Consider the following 9,803-nt stretch of genomic DNA (forward strand, 5'->3'; position numbering starts at 1 on the left):
TGAGCTCGAGATGCAGAGAGACTAATGTGAGCAAAGGGGAGGAGGGAAGGAGGAGAAGGATAGACAGGAAGCAAGCAGAGGCTCTTTCATCTTCCTAGGGCAAAGGGACTCCCAAAGGATGTCCATTTTCTCACACCAAGAGTTTTAAGCAGTGGGTGTATCTTCAGAGACTGCCCTTCTTTGCACCCTGCCCTTTGTACTGATGCCCCGGCACACCCACTTCTAGAACATATCAACAGGTGGCCTACCTCACCCTGTCACTGGCACTGACAGACACCTTTCCCAAAAGCTCCTTCCAAAGGGCCCTGTTTTACTGTCTGGGATATGCGTGGTATATTTTCACATAAAAAATGCAGCAAATTCTTAATCATATTACACACCCCAAAGTAAAGCAAATCACACTAAAGTTCACAAACTCTAATAACAATAAAAAACACCTCAATGATCTTAAAAATCTGGATGGAAACTAGTTTCTCCTTCACCTCTCATTGATCTTTTAAACCTGTGATTGTATCTGACAAGTGATGGCTCATTGGGAGCCAGGAAAGGACAGAAAATAGCTCTTTCTCCATCTCCCCTTTTTCCTTTCTGTGTGTGTACATATGTACATGTGGTATCATTCCTCTGGAGTCAGTCACTATTATTATTATTATTATTATTATTATTAAATGTAGGATCTCTGTTTAGTCTGAAACTTAGTGATTCAGGTGGCCAGCAAGCCCCACAGATCCTCTTGTCCTAATAATCCTCATTATTACAATCACTGGCATAGTATGTGGGTACCAGGACTCAATCTCAAGTCTCTGTAGTTACATAGGAAGTACTTTACCAACGGAGTTATCACTCTAATGTCATCATTGGGTTTCTAGAAAAGAATTGGTTGGCTAAAATGAGGATAAGCACAGGGGGGTGTATATGTTTGGTAGGATAGGGCAATATTGACTGAGGCCTACAAGCCACTAGATTCTCCATCAGAGAAACCTACCTGGAAGAGACATCAGAGGACAGCAAAATTGAGTAGACCGGGGTTCAAATGCCTTCCCCTAGCTATGGTTCCTTGGACAATTTGTTGATTTTCAGAGTGCTTTATTCATAAATTAACAATGCAATGACTTTATAGAATGGTTATAAAACCAAAGTAAAATATGTGTGTATGATGCATAGCATAGTTCCTGGCTCACAGAAGCGGGTTTATATGTTGTTTCCACTCATTGTTGTTGTTATCATTACCATTAGGGGAGGTATCAGCTGTGGGCTTGAGGGGAATAAGATTAAAGAGCAAGTGTATTACTCAAATTACTCTTTCCTTTATATTTCAGGTTCAACTATGATAAGGAGACTTGGTCAGGTGACCGCAACAGCCTATCATGGTCTGAAGTAGTTTTATTTTCTAAGACAGATGTAGCTAAAGCTGCCTGGCCTGCTGAGCATTTAGTTTCTCCATTTAGCAATCTGTGTGGATGGCCAGAGCTGGCTTCTCAGGTCACTTGTCTGTAGTGGTGAAATCATCCAGTTTGGTGTTGGCTGTGTTCCAACACAGTTTTCTGAAAAGGCAAAGATATTTTGCTGTACTGAGGATAGTCTACCCATTGCCTCTTGCTTACATTGAAACATTCTGAAGGTAGAATTCTTTCAATTAATGTAAATGTCCCTAGGAGAAAGATGAATCACTCTTTTGATTCCTTAGAGAGTTTTGACAGTCAACAGCCCTGCTGCCTTTCCTCTTTTCCCTCTGACACACAGTCAGATCAAGACAAAGACAGGCAGACATCCCTACTTATCCCACACAGTATAAAATAAACATAGCTTTCTCTCTTTCTTTAAAGCCGGTTACAATTATTTACTGCTTCATTCTCTCAGCTATACAATTAATTCACTTAAAAATACTGACCATAACGTACATTTTTATAACTATGATGGGAAGTTCAGAAATATGTTGTCCAAATTCCAATATTTGTAGTTGAGACATATATTGTAGAAGCCACCATTGTTAGCAGAAAGCTTTAAAAGAAAAGCAGTGAGAAGCCAAAAAAGAAATCACAAATAGCCAGCCACATGAAGTAAAATGGCTACACAGAGATGGCACAGAAGCAGAAGGATGTACAGACATAACCCACCTTGACACGGAGTCCCGGTGCTCCTGAAGGCCTGGCTCGGGAGTGGAGTCTTCTACAGCACAGAGGGAGGTGAGGTAAAGAGGAAACAGGGCACTGGGTGTGCAGAGCTTCCCTTTAATCATCCTTCACCTTAGCAAACAGCTTCACCGCCTCAAGCCAAAATTCCTCTACGTGTGCTTTAATCTACCGGTACCATTATTTCTGGCTGCCCAGAGAGTTCCCTCAGCAGCGCTTAATTTCATGTGTAGGGTGTTTACCATTGGGGCCCCGGACGATTTTTGCTGATATCTGAATAGATGACTCAGCTTTCCATTACTGTGACAAAATGCCCGAGATGATCAACTTGCATAAAGGAGAAAGCTCACAGTTTTGGAAGGTTCAGTCATTGGTTAACCTCACTGCTTCTGGAACTGTTGTGAGGTTTAACATTATGGTAGGAAGTTGTGGCGGGGATTCTCTTGCATCATGCACCTGGGACACAGGAAAGGGGAAGGTCCTGGGTATCCAGGGTCTCCTTCAGAGGCATAGCTCCTGACTTAACTCCTCCTACCCGACCTCACATCTTGAAGGTTCTTTCCCAATGCCATCTCAGGCTGGTAACCAAGCCTTTAACACAGAGGCCTTCAAGACCTAAACTGCAATGCTGGGCACAGTATTTTACAGCACAGAATCACATGGTGTGACAATTCATCTCTGCATTTTTAGTTTCTGGTTGCTGCTGTAACAAATTACCACAAATGTGACTTAAACTCACATACATTTATTCTAGTACATGGTGGAGGTTGTGATTCTAAGATCAAGGTATCAGAGGGACGTGGAGACTTGGGGGAGAGAATCTGCTTTCTTTCCCTTTCCTGTTGTCTTCCCAGGAGACAGTTTTCTTTCTCTAGCTCCTAGCCCACAACCCCAACCTCTGGCTCCATTGTAACTTTTAATTTCTGACTTTGACCTTCTTGTCTACATCTCTCAGGACTCCTGTGTTTATATTGGGCCAATGTAATCTCAAACCCAACCTAACTCAGTCCAAACCTCCCAAAATAGGTGACCTCACCACCTCAGGACCCCAAACTGTTACATTTTACATGTAAACACAATGTGCACCCTCATATGTAATGTGCAAAGGAACTTGTAATCGAATACTTGCAAGTAGAAAGATATGGAGATTCATATGAAATAATGTAGAAAATACTCTAGAAGTGGTGGAGAGAGAAATTCCATTTTTAAAAAAGATTTATCATGTATACAGTGTTCTGTCTGCATGTATGCCTGAATGCCAGAAGAGGGCACTAGATCTCATTACAGATGACTCTGTGAGCCATGTGGTTGCTGGAAATTGAACTCAGGACCTTTGGAGCAGCTAGTGCTCTTAACCACTAAGCCATCTCTCCAGCCCCTGCGAAATCCCATTTATAAAACTCTTGTGTACATTTACCAGGGTAGTTAGTGAAGATATTTATTTGTTGGATTGTTTTCTATACAGTCTTATAGGTTTGAATCATTTTTTTTGTAATAAAATATGCCATTGCATGGAAGAAACAAAATGAACCAGATAAAACAGATAGGAGAGCTGATTACACTGCTACAGACTCTGCAAGCTAACATGCAGATGTCTGGATATCCTGAGAAATGCCAGCAACATTAAGAAGTGATTCAACACCAAATCATAGACAGCCTGATAGCAGAGGAAATGGCAGGTATTCAGAAAATGAAGTAGAGAACTGATTTTCCTCCATTACATTAGATCCAAGGCTGAAACAAAAAGCAGATACACAGATATTCAAATGCATGACATAGACAACTTAAGTCAAAGAAAACCTACTTCTGTGAGTTGGAAAAAGATCATAATAAAACGGAAATCCAAGGAGGGGATCTGAACAGCATATGCATAATAATTTTAATGATGAAACTTAAAATACACAATCATGGAAAACAGGCACACTTGAAAAATTGAAACAGATTAGCTAAAAATGTGTAATTACAGCTGTAACTTCAGACTTCTTCGCTGTAATGACAAAGTTCAGGAGGCAAACAAGAGTCTGACAACTTCTGAAGAGAAATGTTTTTGTTGCTTGGTGTCAGGGCAACAAAAGACATTGCCACGCATATACACTTAACAAAATTCAGTGCGGTTTCCTTCTCCAAAAGAAACATTTAAGCCATATGTAAAAGACTGAGAGGAATGGGAAAAATAACAGGCAATAAAAGGGAAAAGCTAGACAAATACAGAAATGTAGATAAACCACAAGGCCGTGATCAGGTTCTGTGTACCCCCACATCAAAGTTCATGGGCTACATGGTAACTTTTCTTCTGCTCCACCCAGGTCTTTATCATTACCTTCCACCCTGACTTCACCCCGCACTGCTGACATGCTCTGACGGGGCATGGCTGGATGGTCACCTTTAGTAGCTTTCAGGGGACTCTTAGGTAAGAGTTGAATTCAGGACATGAAAGATATATTTTAATTTTTATAGTTTTTTTCCTATTCTTAAAATTTAAATTAGAAACAAGCTTGTTTTACATATAAATCCCAGTTCCCTCTCCCTCCCATCCTCCCCTGTTCCCCACTAACACCCTATCCCATCCCCTTTCTGCTCCCCAGGGAGGGTGAGACCTTCCATGGGGAATCTTTAAAGTCTGTCATATCATTTGGAGCAGGGCCTAGGCCCTCCCCACTGTGCTAGGCTGAGAGAGCATCCCTCTATGCGGAATGGTCTCCCAAAGTCCATACGTGTACGAGGGATAATACTGATCCACTGCCAGAGGCCCCATAGATTGTGGAGGCCTCCTCACTGACACCCACATTCAGGACTTCTGGATCAGTCCTATGCTGTTTTCCCAGCTGTCAGTCTGGGGTCCAAGAGCTCCCCCTCGTTCAGGTCAGCTGTTTCTGTGGGTTTTACCATCCTGGTCTTGACCCCTTTGCTCATCACTCCTTCCTCTCTGCAATTGGATTCCAGTTCAGTTCAGTGTTTAGCTGTGGGTGTCTACCTCTGCTTTCATCAGCTACTGGATGAAGGCTCTAGGATTGAATCTCATTATCTGGGAAGGGCATTTAAGGTAGCCTCTCCACTATTGCTTAGATTGTTAGTTGGTGCCATCCTTGTAGAACTCTGGACATTTCCCTAGTGCCAGATTTCTCTTTAAACCTAATAATGGCTCCCTCTATTATGGTACCCTTTCCTTGCTCTCCTCTATTCTTCCCCTCACTCAACCTTCCTGCTCCCTCATGCCCCCCTCTCCCTTCTTCTTCTCCCCTTCTCTTTCTCCTAGCTCCCTCTCCCCTTCCCTCCAGTGGCACAATCGGTTAGCGTGTGGTACTTATAAGAAAGATATATTTTAAAAGGGCTTATGTTGATGATGCTTATAAAAAGTAGGTGTTAGCACTCTCACCTTAGCTGATTGATTTGGTTATCAGAATAATTCACATACAAATTCAGAAAGTGGCTAGACAAGGAAGGTTTGACTTCAGAATTCTCTAAGTCAGTGGTTCTCAACCTTCCTAATACTGTCAGATTTTAATTCAGTTCCTAATGTTGTGACCCCCCAACCTTGAAATCATTTTTATTGCTACTTCATAACTGTAATTTTGCCACTGTTATGAATTTTAACGTAAATATCTGTGCTTTCTGATGGTCTTAGGTGTTCTCTGTGAAAGGATCATTCAATTCCCTTTGGGGTCATGACCCACATGTTGAGAATTCCTGGAGCAGGTAACTACACTTGCTGCCAAGGCAGATGAAGCTCTAACATTGAAGACTATTTTAGTTATAAATAAATAATCCATATGCACAATTTAGTTACAAAAATGCATGGGTTACATTTTTAATTTCATATGTGCTTAAATGTAATATTTGAGTCACCTTCTGTTGGAACAATTGTGCCATGTCTATAAAAACATAAAATACATTAGACATCATGTTATTATCACAGAACACTGAATTCTATTTCAATAATGCTTCAGTTTTTGTTGTGTATATTTTATCAAATCACATTTCAATATCTACTAAAATAATATAATACTCATCATGTCCATTATATAAAAGGCATTGTTCCCATTTCACAATGTGATTTTTATGGCGATCACTGTCACCCTTCACTGCTCATAAAAATGTGACTGGGAAGCAGGTTTTGAGAGAAGAGAGCCTGCAGCCAGCACCAGCATGTAGCCTTGCCAGCAAGTCACAGAACTGGTTCTGACTTCTTCAGGGATGCCTTCTTTTGGACACTACAACAGGAAGAGATGGGCCTGTCTCAGTTCTATGTGTTTGTTCATGATCTGCTATTGGTCTATTTTGCATCACTTTCTGTGCAGCAACCAGAGTGATCTTTGCAGCAGCCTAATAAACAAAGCCTCTTTTGATAACACCCTCCAGGATTCTATACTTGTTAAGACAAAGGGAGAGAGCCAGGCAGTGGTGGTGCAGGTCTTTAGTCCCAGCACTTGGAAGGCAGAGACAGGGGATTTCTGAATTTGAGGCCAGCCTGGTCTACGGAGTTAGTTCCAGAACAGTCAGTGAAAGAAGAAAAACCCTTTACATACACACAGCATTAAACTTAACTGGGCCTGTGTTTCTATCCCCAGCTCAATTTCTCACTATGTTTTCATTTGTCAGTTTATACAAATTATTCCAAAATACAAAATTCTATTAAGGGCCACTTTATACTGAATAATAGTCTCTCTAAGATTACAATATAAATATATATTATAAATTTATATCTTATACTATAGATATAAATAATATATGCATAGTTTATTTACATTGTAGATACAAATGACATTTACATGGACACACATACAATATTCTTACATTATTACACCACTGGGTATACTTATAAAAGATTTTAGTCCATTTAAATCTTTGTGAATAATGAATTTGAGGTAGTCACAATGATACTTTTGATGACACAGATAAATTTAGTGATCAAAGATGAAGATGAAGAAAAGCCTTTATAGGATGCTGCAATTGGGTTATAAAATTAATTGGATAGCTTAAATTTTACGGGTGTTTGTCATATAACCAGGCAAAGACGTGCAAAACACATTGCTAAGAGTTGCTGTCTTTGAAGGAAAGAATGAGTAAACAGGGTATAGGAAAGGTTTATTTTGTAATTTTATCTTTTGTATCTGTGTGTGGTAGAATGAATTCTTTTCTTAATTATGCACTCCTGGCTATTATTTATTTTTGTGCTGTGTGATTAGCAGCCTTCCATGGTAGATGAGATCAGCTACCCATTCCATGGGATTAGGCTTGGTCATATGACCTGAATTAGCCAAAGGATTAGTTCATGTGAAGGAGACAGAGGTTTAAACAAGCTACTGCAGTTTGTGCCCTTTCTTCTTCTGGGATCTCTCATACGAAAAATAATCCAGATAGTTGTTCCTTCCAGGAAAAAGATGTGTGGAACGGGCTTAAACATACCCTGTGTATTTTAGCCAAAACCCAAGTGGTTTCATCCAGAAGCAGACAAACTACAGACTTGTAAACATGAAAAAGAACTCTGTAGCTAGAAGGCACTGAGTTATTAATGATAGTTTGTTCCATTGTATTGCTTTAATAAGAATTCCCCTAATTAACTTTTCTTTGGTCAGATTTCTGTGTTAAGGATGTCCTACTGTGTTCCTATAAACCATGTTAACTGATGTTCCTTGCCTCTGTTGGAGTCAGGGGTGGAGGGACCTCCTGGTGAGGAAAATAGGGTCTCTGGTTTGAGTGAAGACTTAACATTCCAGTTGGGCTGGTTCAACCACTTTGGCAAGGGAGGTGTGCTTACCTTAAGCCATGTTAAAGAAACTGGCAGAATAATTAGTCCTTCAGCAAGACACTGGGCGTTTCCTTCCCAGAATCCCCACCCCTAGAGTAGAAACTTCAGGGCTCAAGTCATATAGTGTCATATAGGTCTGCCAGTTTGCTTTTCTGAACTATTCAGAAAAGCATACCTTTATCTTTTCTTCTCTCTGTTTTTAAAGCATGCTTTCCTTGCACTTTGGGTTCCCTCTCCTCCATGTCCAACATTTTGAGCTTTTTTACTCTTTCTCTAAAGCTTCCCCCTTTCCCTCCTGTTGTACAGCTGTGATGGTCTGACCTCCATGCTGCCTTGAGTACCATAGTTTTTCCCTTCTCTCCTCCATTTTCCTCTGGGAAGGCGTTGAGATTTTACCTCTGGCCCGCCCCACAGTATTTCTTCTAAACTCTAATAAAATTGTCCCGATATTTCCATTTGAGTCTATTCTTAAATTCTTTTATTAATGAGACTAAAGAATGCACAAAGGGAACCCTGATTTTCCCTTGTATGAGTTTGTCACTGTCAATGGCTATTAGATAGTTGAATCATATGATTTTAAAGCATCCTCAAACACATGTGGACTGTTATGCTTACTACAGCAATTCAATTATTTCATTAATGTGGGGTAATTTGATGAAATTAGCATATTGCATGTGTGAAAACTACATTGTATTCTTTCAAAAGCCCATAAAAGTCCCTAAAGTTGTCATCTAGTTAATTATTTTCAAAAATTAAAAAATGTAAAATTGTTGAAGGATATATACTTAAACTTAATTCTCAAATGTTTGAAATTGTCATCACATTTTATAAACGGTGCAATTAGCCATGATGAGAAATTATGGGTATTTATTGGAGTAGTTAGATGGCAGGTATGGAGCTTCGGAGATGGGTGGTATTACATGCAAAAACTAATGTTCTTCCTTACCCATTTTAAGTTAAACCATGCATAGTCTTTCTATCATTAACAGTTTTTCTTTAATTACATCTTCATAGAAGTTAAAGGACTCTTCTAAGTTCACACCATCCAAGAACAGAAGAGCTGATGATAAAGCTTCATGTTACTCTTCCATCTCTACTAAATTCTAGGATCAAAGTACAGCACCTTCTAGAGATGGAAAATAGTTATTTTATTTATTTATCTATCAATTTATTTACACTTATTTTTGAGTATATGTGAGAGAATTGTGTGGTGCATATGTGCATTGCACACGTGTGTGTGTGTGTGTGTGTGTGTGTGTGTGTGTGTGTCTGTGAGAAGGTACTAAGGTCAGAGGAGTGTCAGGTGTCCTACTCTATCACACTCTATCGTACACCCTTGAAACAGGGTTTCTCAATGAACCTGGAGCTAGGTTGGAGACCAGCAAGCTACAGTCATCCTCCTGTCTGCTCCTCCACATAATTCTGGGGTTTCAGGCATATACAAACATTATTTTAAAAATTTGAACTCAAGTCTACATGCTTGCACATCAAATGCTGTTACCTATAGAAACATCATCAACTTAGCCCCAAATAGAGGGTGGATCCTTCCTTCCTTCTTTCCTTCCTTCCTTCCTTCCTTCCTCTTTACACTTCTTTTTTTAGTTCTAAATTAGGCTTTCTGTTATCAGAAAGCCTTATTAATTTACCTTTGTTTCAGTCATTGCCCTATGGTAGATAATTTTAGTGATTAATAACTCACTTTTAGTTCATTTTTCCAAATTTTTGTCTTTGCTCACTTGCCAGTTTGTAGCAGCATAACAAGCTTCTGGAAAACATAAATTCAACAGTTTTTCATACTGTTGTTTTCTTATTGGCTTATTGATGTGAGCTAAGATTTGTTTTGTGTCTTGTTTATAGTGTCTTCGGGTCAAATTGTGATGTTGGGTAAGGCAAAGTCACAGCTGCTTAATGTGTGTCCCAAT

The sequence above is a fragment of the Cricetulus griseus genome, chromosome 3 (assembly GCF_003668045.3).
Source record: "Cricetulus griseus strain 17A/GY chromosome 3, alternate assembly CriGri-PICRH-1.0, whole genome shotgun sequence".
Taxonomy (NCBI): Eukaryota; Metazoa; Chordata; class Mammalia; order Rodentia; family Cricetidae; genus Cricetulus; species Cricetulus griseus.